At 33.0% G+C, this 16,924-nt stretch overlaps 1 non-coding gene across 1 annotated transcript; it reads right to left on the reverse strand.

The window, feature by feature from the left end:
- Positions 1 to 3,264: 3,264 nt before the first annotated feature.
- On the reverse strand, positions 3,265 to 3,369 carry LOC121218788 (small nucleolar RNA R71). Its single transcript, XR_005915265.1, has one exon. It is a non-coding gene; the product is annotated as a small nucleolar RNA R71 (small nucleolar RNA).
- Between the last annotated feature and the right edge of the window lie 13,555 nt (positions 3,370 to 16,924).

The raw sequence follows: 16,924 nt of genomic DNA on the forward strand, positions 1-16,924 counted from the left end.
ACCAACTAGAAGATATCTGACTGTTGCTAGATCAACACTCGAAAGCCGATATTAGTTATTGAATTTTTCAAACATATAATAATTATGCAATGATTTGAAATTTAAAATTTTGTAGATAAAAAATTTATAATTATGCACTACACTTTGAGTGGATGCCATATGCTGATTTGAAAATCGTAAAATGCATCTCGCTCGAATTTTTGGCCATTTGGAGTATGTAGAATGCGAAAGTGCCACTGGTAGTTTATGTGACGGTGGAGATACACGAATCGGATCGAGTGATGCGATAGTTCGGGTGAAGGCAAAATATTCTACCAACACCACAAAACATCGAAGCACTGTACAAGCTTGATTTATGGGGGAAAATCGAAGAAAATTGACGGGAATTCCACAAGGAATATATCAACATTTGGGATCGTAAGAAGGATTTCATACCCATACGCGAGCCTTTTTTCACCCCGGATACGGTGACCTCAGCGGAGTACATGACATGGTTTAGACTTGTTGGCAAGCTATATCTAGTATTGGTGGAGGCGAGGAGTAGGCAATTTCGTTTGAGGAGGCAACGACGATTGCTCCAGAATCATAGGTCTGGAGCAAGTGCCCCGACGGGTTTGTCATCGACTCTAACCCAACAATGGGTATGGATGTCTACACCACATCCCGATCAATTCCCTCCATATATTCTTATTCCTTTCACTAACCCCATGTATTTTACACAAGCGCCACACTATACACCACGTCAGTATCCTACATCTACACCTCTACAGGTGTGTATGTCATGACAACTTGGAAACACAAAAATATATAAACTTTTTTAGCACCTTTTGAACTCTAATTCATGCACTTTCATAGTAATTTTTGTCGAAATTCATACTTTAATTATAAAATAATTAATTTGCACTCAAATTATTAACATATTGAATTTTAATTATTTTTATAATAATTTTACGCAAATTTGATTTATTTTCGATAGTTTTGCACAAAGGGTGAAAATCGGCTCGGCAGTCACCTCAAGAGGCTTAAACTGCTAGGACAATTTTTGCATCGAGTGAATCAAGAGTACGGCTATTAACTTTCCAGCCACAGACGATCCAAAAATATTTTTTGAAGATATTTTATAATTAATTTTGATCCAACATCAATTGAGTTAAAAATTAATTATAAGCCTGAAGAAGAAAAATGAGCCCAATTATGTTAAGAGAAGAGGACTGATCCACCAAGGATTTAGAGGCCCAAACTGTCCCATATAGCCAACCCAAACAACTTATTTAGTTGATTTTTACAATTGCAAAATATCCTTTGAAGTTTCCTTTAATTTTGTTCAAGCCCCTCCTCTTTTCATGTCTTTTATTTTTAGCCTCAAGCTAAAAATAACAAGTTTGAATCAATCAAACTTTCTCAAAACATGGCCGGCCAAGGAAGAGGAAGTGGCTGATTTTTTTTACCATTTTTAGCAGTCATCTCCACCTATAAATACCCCTATTCTCTTCCTCAAAAATCATCCCTTACATCCTCAATTCACACATCTTTCTCTTTTCCATTCTCTTTCTTATTTTCCCATTTCCTTTGTCCTCCCTCCCTTGCTGATTTCCCCTCTTGAAAAAGAGCTATAATGCCCCTTAGAGTATCAATATTCAAGTGTTCGTGAAGGCCTTAGATTGATAGGACGAGCAGAAAAGAAGAGGAGTACACTAGTTTTTTTTTTCGAAGAAACACCGAGATTTATTTCATAGTTCACATCTCTTTATTTTTTCTCGTTTATTTTGTGATCATGATTATGAATATTTGTTTTGTTTTTGTTCTCGATCTATTAAAATGACTTACAATTAAATCCTGTTAGATTGATTGCATTTTTTTTGCTTAAATTATTAAAATCATGTTTATGTACGCTTAAATTGTTCAATTAAATAAAATCATGCTTATGTTATACTTGCATTATAATTGTAAGGTAATGAATGAATTAATTATTAATCGAATTGAAATTATAATTAATTAACATAGTATTAATTGGTGCATGTTTAATCTTTTAAGGTAGTTGAGGGTTAAATTAACAATGATATTAAACTCTACTTTAGCATTGCATAACTTGTAAGATTATTGTGATTAAATTGTTTCAATATAGAAATATATTGTTACCTCACTTTATCTTATACTTGCTTATGAAAATTGATTAATTGTTTGAATTGACATAGGAATATGTTTAAGAGGTCAATTGATTTAGTAAGTATGTATGTGCTTTAGTTAACAAAATATCAAATTGTCGTGAAATTATTCGTAACAACATGAACATAGTTTTAGTAATTCTAAGTTAAAGAATTAAATTGATCAAACACATTTATGTCATATTGATTAAACTCATTTTGAGAAATCGTGCATTGGAATTTTACTTTTTCTTAGTTAGCACTTAATTAATTTTCTTAGTTTTTATATCACCACTTCAAATCAACATATTTTCCATCACCAAATTGTTTAAATTTGCATTTCACAAATATTCTCTTTCACAGTCCCTGTAGTACGATAACTCGACATTACTTGTCACTTTATTACTTGATGCAATTGTGTACACTTGCATATTTTCGTCGTTCCAAATTTTTGGCATTGTTGCCGAGGACTGTTTTAAAATACACTATTTGTGAAATTGTTAATTGTTAATTTTGGTTTATTTTTCTATTTAATGTTAATTTAATCTTTTTTCTGTGATTGTTTCAGGTGTTTATGAGTATTAATCGAATTATCAACTTACTCCCTGTAGATCCTGAAATTGAAAAGACTTTTTGACAAAGAAGGAGACAAGCAGTTTAGAGAAGGATCGAAAAGATGGACCTTGAGAACCAAAATCAAGGAAATGGAACAAATCATGCTTAAAATCTTATCCTTATTACTGATGATAAGGATAGAGCCCTAAGAAATTATGTCGTGCTAGTATTTCATGAGCTTAATTCGGGTATTAGGAGACCCAAAATCGAGGCACAACAATTTGAGCTGAAGCCAGTCATGTTTCAGATGCTTCAGATAGTGGGCCAATTTAGTGGAATGCCAACTGAGGATCCTCACCTTCACTTCAGATTGCTTATAGAGGTGAGTGACTCATTCAAGTTAACCGAGGTACCCAAAGAAGTATTAAAATTAAAGTTGTTCCCATATTCACTAAGGGACAGAGCTCGAGCCAATTGGACTCATTGTCACCAGATTCCATCACTGCATGTTAAGAGTTAGTAGAATGATTACTTATGAAGTATTTCCCACCTAGCAAGAATGCTAAGTTACAGAATGAATCACTATCTTCCAATAGATCGATGATGAGTCCTTGTATGAAGCGTGAGAAAGGTTTAAAGAACTATTATGAAGATGCCCTCATCATGGAATCCCACATTACATCCAATTAGAGATGTTCTATAACGGTCTAAATGCTCACACGAGGATGGTAGTAGACACTTGCTCTCCTTTCTATGTCTTATAATGAGGTTTATGAAATCATTGAGAGATTTACTAGCAACAATTACCAATGACCAACCAATCGAGAAGTGTTAGAAAATCGAGTCACAAGAATACATGAAGTGTACGCTCTCACTTTCCTTGCATCTCAAGTATCTTCGATATCTTCAATGCTTAAGAACTTTACTACTAATGGGTTTAATAATTTTGCAGCTCAGCTACCGAATCAATTCAAAATGTAGCCTATGTATATTGTTGGGAAGGAAACTTGTTTAAAAAATGCCCATCAAACCCAGAATCCGTGTATTACATGGGTAACCAGAACCAAAACCTAGGTAGGCGGGGACTGCAGTCAAATTTCTATAACCTATCTTGGCGAAACCACCTGAAATTCTCTTGGAGTAATCAAGGGGCTAGACCCAGTAACACTTATGCATAACCTAGACCGACCTAGCCATCTAAATTTACCCATCAAGTTCAAAAATCACCATAAATTGAACCTTCCAATAGCCTAGAGAACCTATTGAAGGCATATATGGCAAAGAATGACACCACTTTAAGAAATTTGGAGAATCAAGTGGGTTAGCTTGCAACAGCTTGCAACAGAACTTAGGAACTGGCCACAAGGTGCTTTGCCTAGTGATACGAAGAATCCAAGAAATTTGAGAAAAGAGCATTGTAAAGCATTGACACTAAGGAGTGGAAAGACGATAGAGCCTAACACTGTCAAAGTTGAAGAAGAGCCAACTGATGCTCAAGATAAAGTGGAAGTTCAACCAAGTGTTGAAAATCCAGCTTCACCAGAACTAGAGTCTGCAAAATCTGATAAGGTAACTTTTGGCCCAGTCAATTCTGATAAACTAACACCTTTGTTAAATGTACAAGTGCCCAGTTCAAGTTAAGAATCCTCCACCACCCTACCCTCAAGGACTTCAGAAGCAAAAGCAAGAAGTCTAGTTCAAGAAGTTCTTAGATGTACTGAAACAACTTCATATCAACATTCCGTTGGTAGAAGCATTTGAGCAAATGCCAAACTACGTCAGATTCATGAAGGATATCCTGTCTAAGAAATGAAGACTTGAAGAATTTGAGACGGTAGCTCTGACGAAGGAATGTAGTGCATATCTACAAGATAAATTACCCTCAAAGATGAAGGACCCTGGATGTTTTACCATACCTTGCAACATTGGAGCAACTTATTATGGTAAGACACTATGTGATTTGGGAGCGAGCATTAACTTGATGCCCATGTCCATATTTAGAAAGTTGGGGATAGGTGAAGTTAGACCTGCTATGGTTACACTTCAGTTAGCAAATCAATCTTTAGCATTTCCAGAAGGAAAAATCGAGGATGTATTGGCATGTGTAGATAAATTTATTTTTCCTGCTGACTTTGTTATTTACGACTTTGAAGTAGATTTTTCGGGTATATTTTTCGGGTTTCAATCATCCTAAGAAGGCCTGTAATATCCCTAAATCGAGTCTAATAGTTTCGGGTATATTTTCGGGTTCTGAGCGTGAATTTAGGAATTTATTGGGTTAATAGTAATTTTTGAATTTAATTTAGGAGGTCAATTTCATCTAAAATCGATTAAACAGTAATCCGAATAAATAAAAATATTTTTGGAAAATTAATTTTAAAGTAATTAAATAATTATTAGTGAAAATAATTAATTTGGGTTGAAAAAGAATTTTAAAATAATTTTTATTGGGGGTTAATTTGAGTTAAATTTAAATATTAATTAAATTGGATTTAATTGTAAAATAAGGGAAATTTTGGAGCATTTATTTGGCAAATAAACCTTTAAATTTTGAATTTTAGATGGAAAAGATCATTTGGTAAAGTAAGGGAAATTTGGGAGTGGCCATTGGGCAAATTTTCCAATTTTTAAATTTTTGGTGGGTTGTTTCAGTTTTAAACACAATGCATCTAGCTTACTTTTCACACCATTTACATCAGATTAGAGAGCTATAAAATTTTCTTTCTTTGCATGGTTTTAAAGATCTATAATCAGAGAATAGAGTCAACAATTTCCTTCTCAAAATACTCTCTTTTCACCTTAAATTATTCACAAAAGTAGCCAAAAATATTCTAAAATTTCTCAAGATTCTTGAATCAAGATTTTCAATCAAAGGATTTAGAATGAATCAAAGGTAATAATTATTTCTAAACTTATTTTCATGATGATTATAAGCATATTTACATTATTTGAGTGATAACTACATGATTTTTTATCAATGTCATCTTCTTCAAAAGTTTAAGGTGCTTTAATGGTGGATCTTGAATTTTGAGAGGAAATCCACAAATCATTGGATATTCCAACTCAAAACGGACCTATTAGAAGGTTTTTGGTCTTATTTATCAAGATTAAACATGTTTTGCAACATAATTTAAAGAAATTCGAATTTCATCATCTTCAAAAATCGATTTTTCAGATTTTTGTGAAATTGATTTAAATATGAAATTGATGCTTAGTATATGTTTATTTGGTCTAGTATTGATGTTTGGAAATGATTAGGAGGGCTGGAGTGATCGATTTTGTGAAGAATCGAGTTTTCGACTTGATGATACAAATCCAGTAAGGTAACTTTGAGTGAAAATTTCGTGTAGCCTAGTTGATGAAAATTTGTGTTTATTATATCTTTTAAAAGGTGGTAATAGCTATTTTATCTCTATTGATGCTCCGAATCTTGAAGAGGATCGAGCTAATCGAAATTGAAGCTTGGATTTGCTTGGTTGATTACTTGGTTGTGGTTGAGTTAGTTGTGTGGTGAGTGTTATTAAAGGGTGATTTGGTAAATTGACCCTCACTTATGCTTAATTGGATGATTAATTAGTAATTGAAACTATTTAATTGAGTTTTGGTTGGTTAATTTTGTAAGATTCTTGATATATGTTTAAGTGATAAAATTTTTGTTAAGTGTTGGTAAGTGAGCATTTATTGATTTTGTGTGCTTGATTTAATTGATTATAATGGTGAACTAAGCAAACATACTGGAGTTTTAGTTCATGGTATGTTGATATTCAATTAATAAATGAACATTGATAATAGGTAATTGGTGTGCTAGATTTAATTTGATGTTAAAATGGATATGTTACATGATTTATATATGCGTTTTGGCACTTTAAATTGAGCACATTATTGACTAAAATTATGCTATGATTGATTGGATATATTGGCGTTATAGCATGGTGGGTTCATTGGATATAGTTGGCATGCCATAGGATTTGTGAGTACTCACCATATTGATATGTTATTTGTGAGCAATGAGGCTCTAGGTGGACTGATTTGGAGTAGATAAGGGAGTGTTGAGCTTGTGTCTTCACTCAACGGGACTGATTTGAGGCGATATAAGGGAGCATGTGGTCTTGGCCCGCTCAATCTGAGACTAATTCTGATTCTAATTGGGAGTAAGGAGATCCGTTTATCCGATGTATGATCACCTGATTAGGCTATGATTGTATATGCCAATATAAATGTTTGAAATGTTATATGCTAAATTGATGATTATAGGCCATGATTAATTATGATATTTTATACATGGTTGTGCATATGGCATTGAACTATTATGGATTGATATTGTGATGTAAAATTTGTATTTGATTGGTTTCAATTTAAGCATGATTTGGGTGTTAATTTACTCTTTGTTTTATTAACACTCACTGAGCTTTTTAAGCTCACACCCTCACATTCGTGTAGTTAATCGACGAAATTGAGGAGCTGAGGAGCCAAGCAAAAAAGTTTCAAGAGATTAAAGCTCGGTAGAGATTTAGTTACACATTTTAGAGATGTTAATCGGGCATTGTGGAACTTCCGAGACAGTTTAATTTTGGTTGTAATTGGACTTGGATATTGGACATTTTTAATTTTGGATGGTTTTATAATATCATATATGCATGTTTGAGTTTGATTATTGAATAATTTACGGTGTATTGTTTCTTAATAACGAGGTGTGTGAGGCATGATATTTACACTAACCATTGTTGAAATGAAGCTTCCATGGAATGGTTAACTAGCGACTAAGGTACGCCACTTGTTTGAATTAACCGGTAGGTGATATGCATGAAATTGAATGTTTAATTCTATTTAATTGTGCTTAATTGGTGTTAATAAATTCAATTGAAGGTGTATGAATATGTATGATATTTAATTATAGCTAAATCGGGTTTAATTGGCTATCAAAATACTCAAAATCGAGTTTAAAATCAAACTTTTCAAATAAAAAAACTGCAATGGACTGTTGGGGGTTTGAATTATGGTCTTTTTAAATTGGTTATGTAGTCCGTTTAAATTACAAATTACTCCTGTAACTTGATAAGTCTAATTAGAGCCTTAAATGATAAGGAAACTTGATAATATTTTAGGATTAGACTTGTAATTGATAAAATTTGTTAGAAACGCTCTCAATTTAATATTTGGGTATTGTACTGATAGTTTGAAATTGTTACGATTTAGTCCTTAATTATAAAACTTGAATTAGACATAGAAAATAAACTCGGATTTAGCTAAAATTTATAGGGCTTACATAAACTGACTAAACGATTTAGTCCTTAATATTTGAGGTAATTATCATTCTACGTGCACTCACAAGTTATTGCTAGAAGAAACTGAAAAGGTGTCTATTGAGGGGCAAAGGAGCTTGATTCAATCTCAAATATTTGATCCTGGGAAACTCAAGTCTCAATGATTGAAGCGGGGATCATTTATCCCATATATGAAAATTTTTAGATAGACCCTGGTCAATATGCACCGAATGAAAGATGTTTCACGATTGCAAAGAGCAAGTTGATTCCAACAAGGATGGTTACTTGTTGGCGATTCTTTGCAGACTATAAGAAGCTAAGCAAGGTTACCAGGAAAGATCATTTCCTGTTTCTTTTCCTAGATCAAATACTTAACAAAATTGCAGGCCAAGATTATTTCCTCTTTCTAATCGGGTACAATTGGTATGACAAATGGCCATTTGACACCTCCTTGGCCAGTGACTGTAACACCCCTAGCCCGTATCCATCGTCGAATTAGGGCTATTGAGTATTACCAGAGCATAACATCATATACTGAACATTTTATTATCATAAACAAATCACATCGTAAATCATAGCAACATCAACCAAAATATACGTACGATCCCTTTTACGAGCCCTCGAAGCCCTAAAAGGACATTGAAAATTAATCGGGACTAAATCGGAAACATATGAAATTTTTTGGAAAAAGACAATTTTTCAAATTGCAAGGGTCACACGGCCGTGTGACTCACATGACTAAGAGACACGCCCATGTCTTCGGCCATGTGAGCATTCGAAATTGGGACACACAGTAGTCTCTCAGCCCGTGTCTGTACCCGTGTAACTCACTGACTTAGGTCACATGGCCAAGCCATACACCCGTGTGCCAGGCCGTGTGCTAGGCTATGTAATAGCCTGACTTGCAACCCTTAGAAAGCTACAGGGGACACACAACCATGTTGCCTGGTCGTGTGTCACACACAGCTGAGACACACGCCCGTGTCTCTGCCCGTGTGGACGAAAAATAGGCCATTTCCAAGCCATTTTTCTCACCCAAACTAATACCTCTTGCACAAGCCAAATGTACCTATAATCAAGCATTCAAAACACATCTAACATATGCATATTTAAGCTTACACAACATAGAAACCATCCATTCAACCAATATGCCAAAATGACACCTAAATTTCAACAATCAAACTTACCTAAACACCTAACCATTTCATTCATCAATTAAACTACCAATTGAACAATTTCAATGCCACATTTATCCATATGTTCATATACCAAAATGCATGCACAACCAATATAAAATGACCATTTTCACAAATAACATGTGTCATACCCATTTGACCAAAAGTAGATCACTTTCAAACTACCAAATCAAGCCATTAGCAACATCATGGATTATCTCTATTCACACCATTCAACACTTCATAACATACCATTACCATATCATTTCCTTACCATCATTTTATCCAAAACACCATCAAAATAACAACCTCACAAAATACCATATAATTACATTGTTATACCAACTAGTTCATCAACCAAATCAACATATATACAAGCCACACATAATGGCCAATTTCATCAAACAAGACACCTATACATGCCATTATAACCATGACTCAAAATCACCAAAATCTACCGATTTAGCTGATGGATAGTGTGATGGGTCTTTGACAATCTTCCAACCTAAACGAGCTTCCGATTATCTAGAAACACAAAGGAAGTAACACGAAGTAAGCATGTAATGCTTAAGAAGTTCGTAATTCATAAACAAAGCTTACCCTTTTAATATATAAGCATAAAAACAATTTGAGACAATCCAACATAACTTGGCATTAGCCTAAACAATAACCTTTCAAGTTGGATAACCACATAGCTTAACAAATCATCTCAAAACATCATAGCTTTTTTGCACACTACTTATAAGCATTCATACTTTCATGCATATGGCTAAGCATATTTAAAACATCATCAACTCATACTTTTTTCATATTTTCATAGCATCATTTATTGAAGCATTTGTCGAAATTTCCCTTTTACATACCCATTGAACCACTAAAATAATATCGGATACTTAAAATCTCGCACACTATGTGCTAACACGTGGTCGAAACCACAACTTTCTCATATCTCATATAAATACTGTCTCTCGAGCCATAAGTGGGTTTGCTTACACAAGCTATTGGTCAAGACGTAGCTACACGGTGCTGCTCACACAAGCTGTCAAGTAACTGCAACACTTATCGAAAACTCAACCACAGATAGGATGTACAAGACCAGCACCTGTAACATGGTAACCCCTAATGACATGTCATTTGTATCTTATATATTCCTAAGGTTCAAACGAGATCTGAAAGTTGCTGAAACTTCATTGGATATTTCCGTAGAGTTGTAATATCAATATATATAACATAAAAGCAATTAAATCGAACATAATTCAATGCTATTTAAATTAATGAACTTACCTCAAACACGAACAAAGAAATACGATCGGTTAGTCCAATACTTTTTCTTTTCCCCGATGTAAATCCGTACGTTGCTTTTCTTGATCTAAATAATCAAATTTAAATCATTCAAATTTCATTCTATTCAATTTAATCCAAAAATCATATTTTGACAAAATTATACTTTTGCCCCTAAAATTTTGAATTCATTACAATTTAGTCCCTAGCTCATAAAAATGAAAATTCATGCAATTTAGTAACAATCTATTATAACCGAACAACTAACATACATTCATGGTAAAACCCTATACTTTTAAAAATTTTGCAAATTAGTCCCTGGGCTAGTTAGATTAAGCTACGACGACTCCAAAAACATAAAAATCATTAAAAACCAAACAAAAATGCACTTACATGCACTACAAGAGTTGGCCGAATGCTTCGATACTCAAAAATGGTGATTTCCTTAGGCTAAAAATCGGCTAAAGAAGAAACAAAGATGACAACTTTTTTTTTATCATTTTACTAACTTAATTTATTAAATTACTAATATAACCTTTACTAATTACATTAATGGTGTCCATAATTGTCCACTGCTTTAATTAATGGTCTAATTACCATTTAAGGCCACTCACATTCCAATTTCATAAAAAATTGACACCTTTTACTTATAGAACTCAAATTTTGCACCTTATGCAATTTAGTCCTTTTTATCAAATTAAGCATGCAAATGATAAAATTTATTAACGAAATTTTTATACGACAATACTAACATGATGTAGACATTAAAATATTAATAAAATAATTTTTTTGACGTCGAATTTGTAGTCCCAAAACCACTGTTCTGATTTCATTGAAAACGGGCTGTTACAGTGACGATCTTCAACAACATTAAGAGAGTTCTCTCTCTATCATTATTTTATATTGTCAGTTTTTTTATTTGAATAATGTCTAGGAGATTGTAATTTAAGCGGGACCGTTTATGACCCCTCCAATCTTTCCTAGGAATTGATTTTAACATAATATTCCAAGAAAATATTTCCTAGGTGAAAAAATAATTTTTTAATTTTTCGAAAAAAAAAGGTCAATTTTGATCCAAGTTTTAGTTTACAACTCAAATTTCAAATTATCTTTAAGTCCAGGTACTTAATTGAATTATTTGCAATAATTGGCTATCCTTTTTATAAATATTGAAATTACCTATCTTTTTCTATAAATATTTTAAAACAACTAAAATAAAAGTTTTTAATTTTTAATAAATAGGATGATAGCAACTAATATATAATTATATTTTATATAATATATATTAATTGTTATTAACATTGTATATGATTAGAATTGTTTAATATTTTATCATTATTTTACTTAAGAGTTTCTATTTTAACAAATAAGGTAATAATAAATAATATATTAATATACTTGTATTGTATATTAATTGTTATTAACTTTATATAGCATTAGTATTTATAGTATATTATTATTATTTTGTTCTAGAATTTGAGTTAAACTCCCCCCATACTCATACTTTAAATACCACCTTCCTATTCACCTTTTCTTTTATCATTCTTAACACCAGCCATCCTCCAAACTCCTTAGTGCTGTAACCCTCACCACCACCAGCCGATGCACCAAGCACCAGCCTCTGCTCCGCTTGCACACACCATTGCTCGCACCTGCTCCCTTGCCCACCTCACTAGCCAGCCTGCACATGCCCTTGCCCGCACGCACACAAGCTGTCCACCTTGCTCCCTCGTGCGTCCTACCTCACACACACCAGCCTACTCACGTGCTTGCTTCCATTGCACCAAGTCGCTACTGTTATTCACTGCATCTTGTCGAAACCTCAAGTCACTATTCGACTATCTTCTTTCAGAAACACTGCACCGCATATATCTACTGCCCTATTAGCCCTCCAACTTTAGCCAACGTCACCTTGCTTCCCTTTCATATTATTATTTTTTTCTTTTAGCCAACGTCACCTTGCTTCCCTTTCATATTATTATTTTTTTCTTTTTGAAGTTCTTATTAATTTTTACAAAGGTGGTAAGAAAATTTCTCCCCTAAATTATAATTTGATTTAATTATTTAAATTTTAAATTTGATGAATTGTTAGTTTTTTATGCTAATTAAATTTTTGGGAAAATATTATCTGTTTCCATCTTATGTGATGTTCAGGTTAAATCATTTATGCAAAAAAACTCATGCCTCCAAGTTGTAGAATCACAAAACAAATTCAATTGTGAAGAAGCCAAATGAAGATACGAAAACATCTTCAAAAAATAAACAAATACTCCCAAAAAAAGGTTTTACATTGAAAGAAAGCAACTACACTAATTTCATGGTGAGTATTCGACAAGTTGCTGAAGCTTTAAATTGGAAAGTGTTTTGTTAGAAAATATCTAGTGCAAATGAAGAGTTAGTCCGGGAATTTTATACAAATTTGACCTTAAGCAAATTAACAGAAGTCTCTGTTCGAGGAACCAAGGTACCAATAAACTCAAATACTATTAATGAATTCTTTGATTTACCTGATTTCAAAGATGATGGATGTTATTCCTTAATGGAAAATATTGAGGTCAAGAAATTGCAAGAAATTCTCGAGGAACTTAGAGTTTCGGGTTCTAAATGGACTGTGTCAAAGCATGGGACTCACACTTCTCGCAGAGAATATTTGACACCATTAGCGAAGGTATGGTTTTATTTCATTTGGTTTACCCTTATGCCTATTTCACGTAGGACTACAATTTCAGTAGAACGAATGGTGTTGTTATACTCAATTATTACAATAAAGACCATTGATGTGGGAAAAATTATTCTAAACAAAATTCAGAATTGTGCCGCTAGACGTCCTGGACTAGCATACTTTCCCTTTACGATAACAATTTTGTGCTTAAAAGCTAAAATTCTTACAAATGTAAAAAAGACAGGGTATAGCCAAGACACAATCACAAATTGGGACCTCTTCTGAGTAGTAGGAAATTATGTTCTACAACAGCGAGCTAAATCGAGCGAGGAACCAGAAGAAGAAGAAGAAGATCCTACAGAGATAGAACCAACGCATCCAGTTGAAATTCTTGATGTGGCAAAGGCAATTGAACTAATGTCCGAATTTGACATGGCTACCTCAACATTTAGAACTCATTTGCCTCACCCAAATCTTCATGATGAGCTGTTGATGGACATAATGCAACATATGTAGTGGCAGCAACAAGCTTACTGGAGATACAAAAAAATATGAGACGACGAAATGAGAGACACTTTTAGTAAAATATTTCATGACATGTTTGCTTTTGTGCCTGAATTTTCAGACTTTATATTTGAACCATTGACTTCAATGTCGAAGAGGGAACGAGGTGATTCAAGTAAAAACGAGGATGATGAAGCAAAAGATGGGTCGGATTCTGAAGGGTTTGCAAATAAATAAAAAGGAGGGGATCTTGTCTTTACTTTAGTTTATTTCTTAGGATATTTTAAGTTTTTAGGTTTAGGTTCTTTTAGGATATTTTTATTTCTCACATAATAAAATAAGAGGTGGAAATCATCAATAAAATTAAACAATTTGTAAAATAAGAAGTGTGGCAATAGATATGTACATGTTTAGGATTGGATCTACTTAGGAAAAGCTTGGTATTTAAGTAGTCAAACTTGACTCACCTCCTTTTCCTAGGGTCCTACTTGGTGTACAGTATCTATTCACTTCTATATTTTCGTTATCTCTATTGCTTTTAACAATGAGAACATTGTTCATTTTAAATAGGGGGACCAAAAATTGAAATTGTTTTTCTTTTTCAGAATACATTTTTTTATAATTATGATTAAGTTATATTTTATTCAAAATTTTGAATTTTTTTAATTATGCTAAAATTTAGTATAAATAAAGTTCTGTTATCTCAATAATTGCTATGCAAGCTGAATTATGACATAAATGTTACTCTTAATAAAGTTTGTCAATCGTACCATAAAATTTTTAATTCCTTAGGAGAGCTAGGCATGCATGAAAGTTTAAGCCTCTAGAATTGACTTAGTAATTTCTTGAGGCGAAATCCTAAAAAGCATGGAATTTTGAAAATGACTTAGACAAACTTTTGTTTGTACCGTTTGAGTCTTTCAAGCCAACCTCAACGAATATTTTCCTTTGAAACCCAACTTTGAGATTATATGGCCTGATTTTATTTGAACCATTGCAATAATAAGCCATTCATTCTGTCATAATTATATTTAAATTGTCCTAAACACTAGACTCAGTTTATCCAGAATATTCTTTGAAAATAAGTTTGGGGGAGTTGAGAAGAAGTATTAAAATGCTCTAAAATTGTAGTACATACAATAATATGCTCGAAAAAATAAGAAGAAAGAAAGAACATATGTACTCAAAAGAAATAGATGTACAAAGAGCATGTGAACTCAAATGCAAATAGGTTGGTGAATTTGAAGGTATTTATTCCAAAGGTCTGATGCAAGCTAAGTCTAGGGTTTTTAAGCTTCAAATTATCTATCTTTTACCTACCTCTAGCCTAGCCATGTTACAAACTATTTAAAATACCTATTGGTTTAGATTTCTGTGTTGCCTACATTAGTGGAGAGAAATTGCTAAGTTCAACATATGAATGCATAAATTAAACTTAGTGATTGCAGTTGAGTCTCAAAAGGGAATAAGAACTAATTGGTAAGAATTTAGCATATATTTATTGAGAAATCATTTAGTCTATTCTTGTTATCATGATAATAATTGAGAATAATTCGAACAATATGCATATTTAAGTTGCATAATTTCAAAGTTCTTATTCTTGAGCATAATTACACTAAAATCATAGTTATGGGAGAAATGTTTTCTGAAGAAATTTTTCAAAGGTGATTTCAAGCAACTCCTTTTACAATTTGTGCATTACTCGAGATGAATAGTGAATTAAATTTGGGGGGTGTGGAAACACAAAAATATATAGACTTTTTCGGCACCTTTTAAGCTCTAATTCATGTCGTTTTGTAGTAATTTTTGTCGGAAATCATACTTTAATTATAAAATAATTAATTTGCACTCAAGTTATTAACATATTGTTCTCTAATTATTTTTACAATAAATGTACACAAATTTGATTTATTTTCGATATTTTTGCACAAATGGTGAAAATCGACTTGGTACTCACCTCGAGAGGCTTGAACCGTTGGGATGATTTTTTGCATTTACTGAATCAAGAGTATGGATAAATAATTTTCCAGCAATGGACGATCCAAAAATATTTATTGAACATATTTTATAATTAATTTTGATCCAACATCAATTGAGTTAAAAATTAATTATAAGCTTGAAAAAGAAAAATGGGCCCAATTGTGTTAAGAGAAAAGGACTGATCCACCAATGATTTGGAAGCCTAAACTGTCCCATATAGCTGACCCAATCGGCTTCTTTAGATGATTTTTATCACTGCAAAATAGCCCTTAAAGTTTCCTTTAATTCCGTTCAAACCCTCCTCTTTTCATGCCTTCTATTTTTAACTTTAAGCTAAAAATAGCAAGTTTGAATCAATCAAACTTGCTCAAAAGCATGGTCGGCCAAGGAAGAGGGAGTGGATGATTTTTTTTTCTATTTTTAGTAGTCATCTCCACCTATAAATACCCTCTTCCTTTCCTCGAAAATCATCCCTTACATCCTCAATTCACACATCTTTCTCTCTTCCATTTCCTTTCTTGTTTTCCCATTTCCTTTGTCCTCCTTCCCTTTCCGATTTCCCCTTTTGAAAAGAGCTAGAACGCCCCTTGGAGTAGCAGCATTCAAGTTTTCATGAAGGCCTTGGATCAACAGGATGAACAGAAAAGAATAGCAACGCACTAGTCTAGCTTCAGAGAAACACCAAGATTTATTTCCTAGTTCCTTTCTCTTTATTTTTTCTCGTTTATGTTGTGATTATGATTATGAATATTTTTTGTGTTATTGTTCTTGATCTAATTAAAATTAATTAAAATTAAATCGTGTTAGGTTGATTTCATTTTGTTCACTTATATTAATAAAATCATATTTGTGTTCGCTTAAATTGTTCAATAAAATAAAACCATGCTTATGTTATACTTGCATTATAATTGTAAGGTTACGAATGAATTAATTATTAATAAAATCAAAATTATAATTAATTGACACAATATTCTCTTTCATAGTCCCTATGGGTACGATAACTCAACATTACTTGCCACTTTATTACTTGATACGATTGTGTACACTTGCAGATTTCTGTCGTTCCGCACCTCTGCCCCCAGCATATTACGCTCTGATGCCGACACAAATCCCAACACAAATGTTGACACAAATGCTGATGTATCCGCCAACAACAATGATTACCTGATATTATGTGCAATCGAGTTATTCGACATTGTATAGTTATTGGCCCATAGTGTTGCAAACACGCACCTCGTCATTTTTTATCAACATGACTCATTGTCGCAACCACCTTTTTGTAGAATGGGGGAAACCCGATGGGAGGCTAGGTTGACATTGCATTCAACCACGAAAGAAATAGATGATGATGAAGACTAA

Source organism: Gossypium hirsutum, chromosome D06, assembly GCF_007990345.1.
Source record: "Gossypium hirsutum isolate 1008001.06 chromosome D06, Gossypium_hirsutum_v2.1, whole genome shotgun sequence".
Lineage (NCBI taxonomy): Eukaryota > Viridiplantae > Streptophyta > Magnoliopsida > Malvales > Malvaceae > Gossypium > Gossypium hirsutum.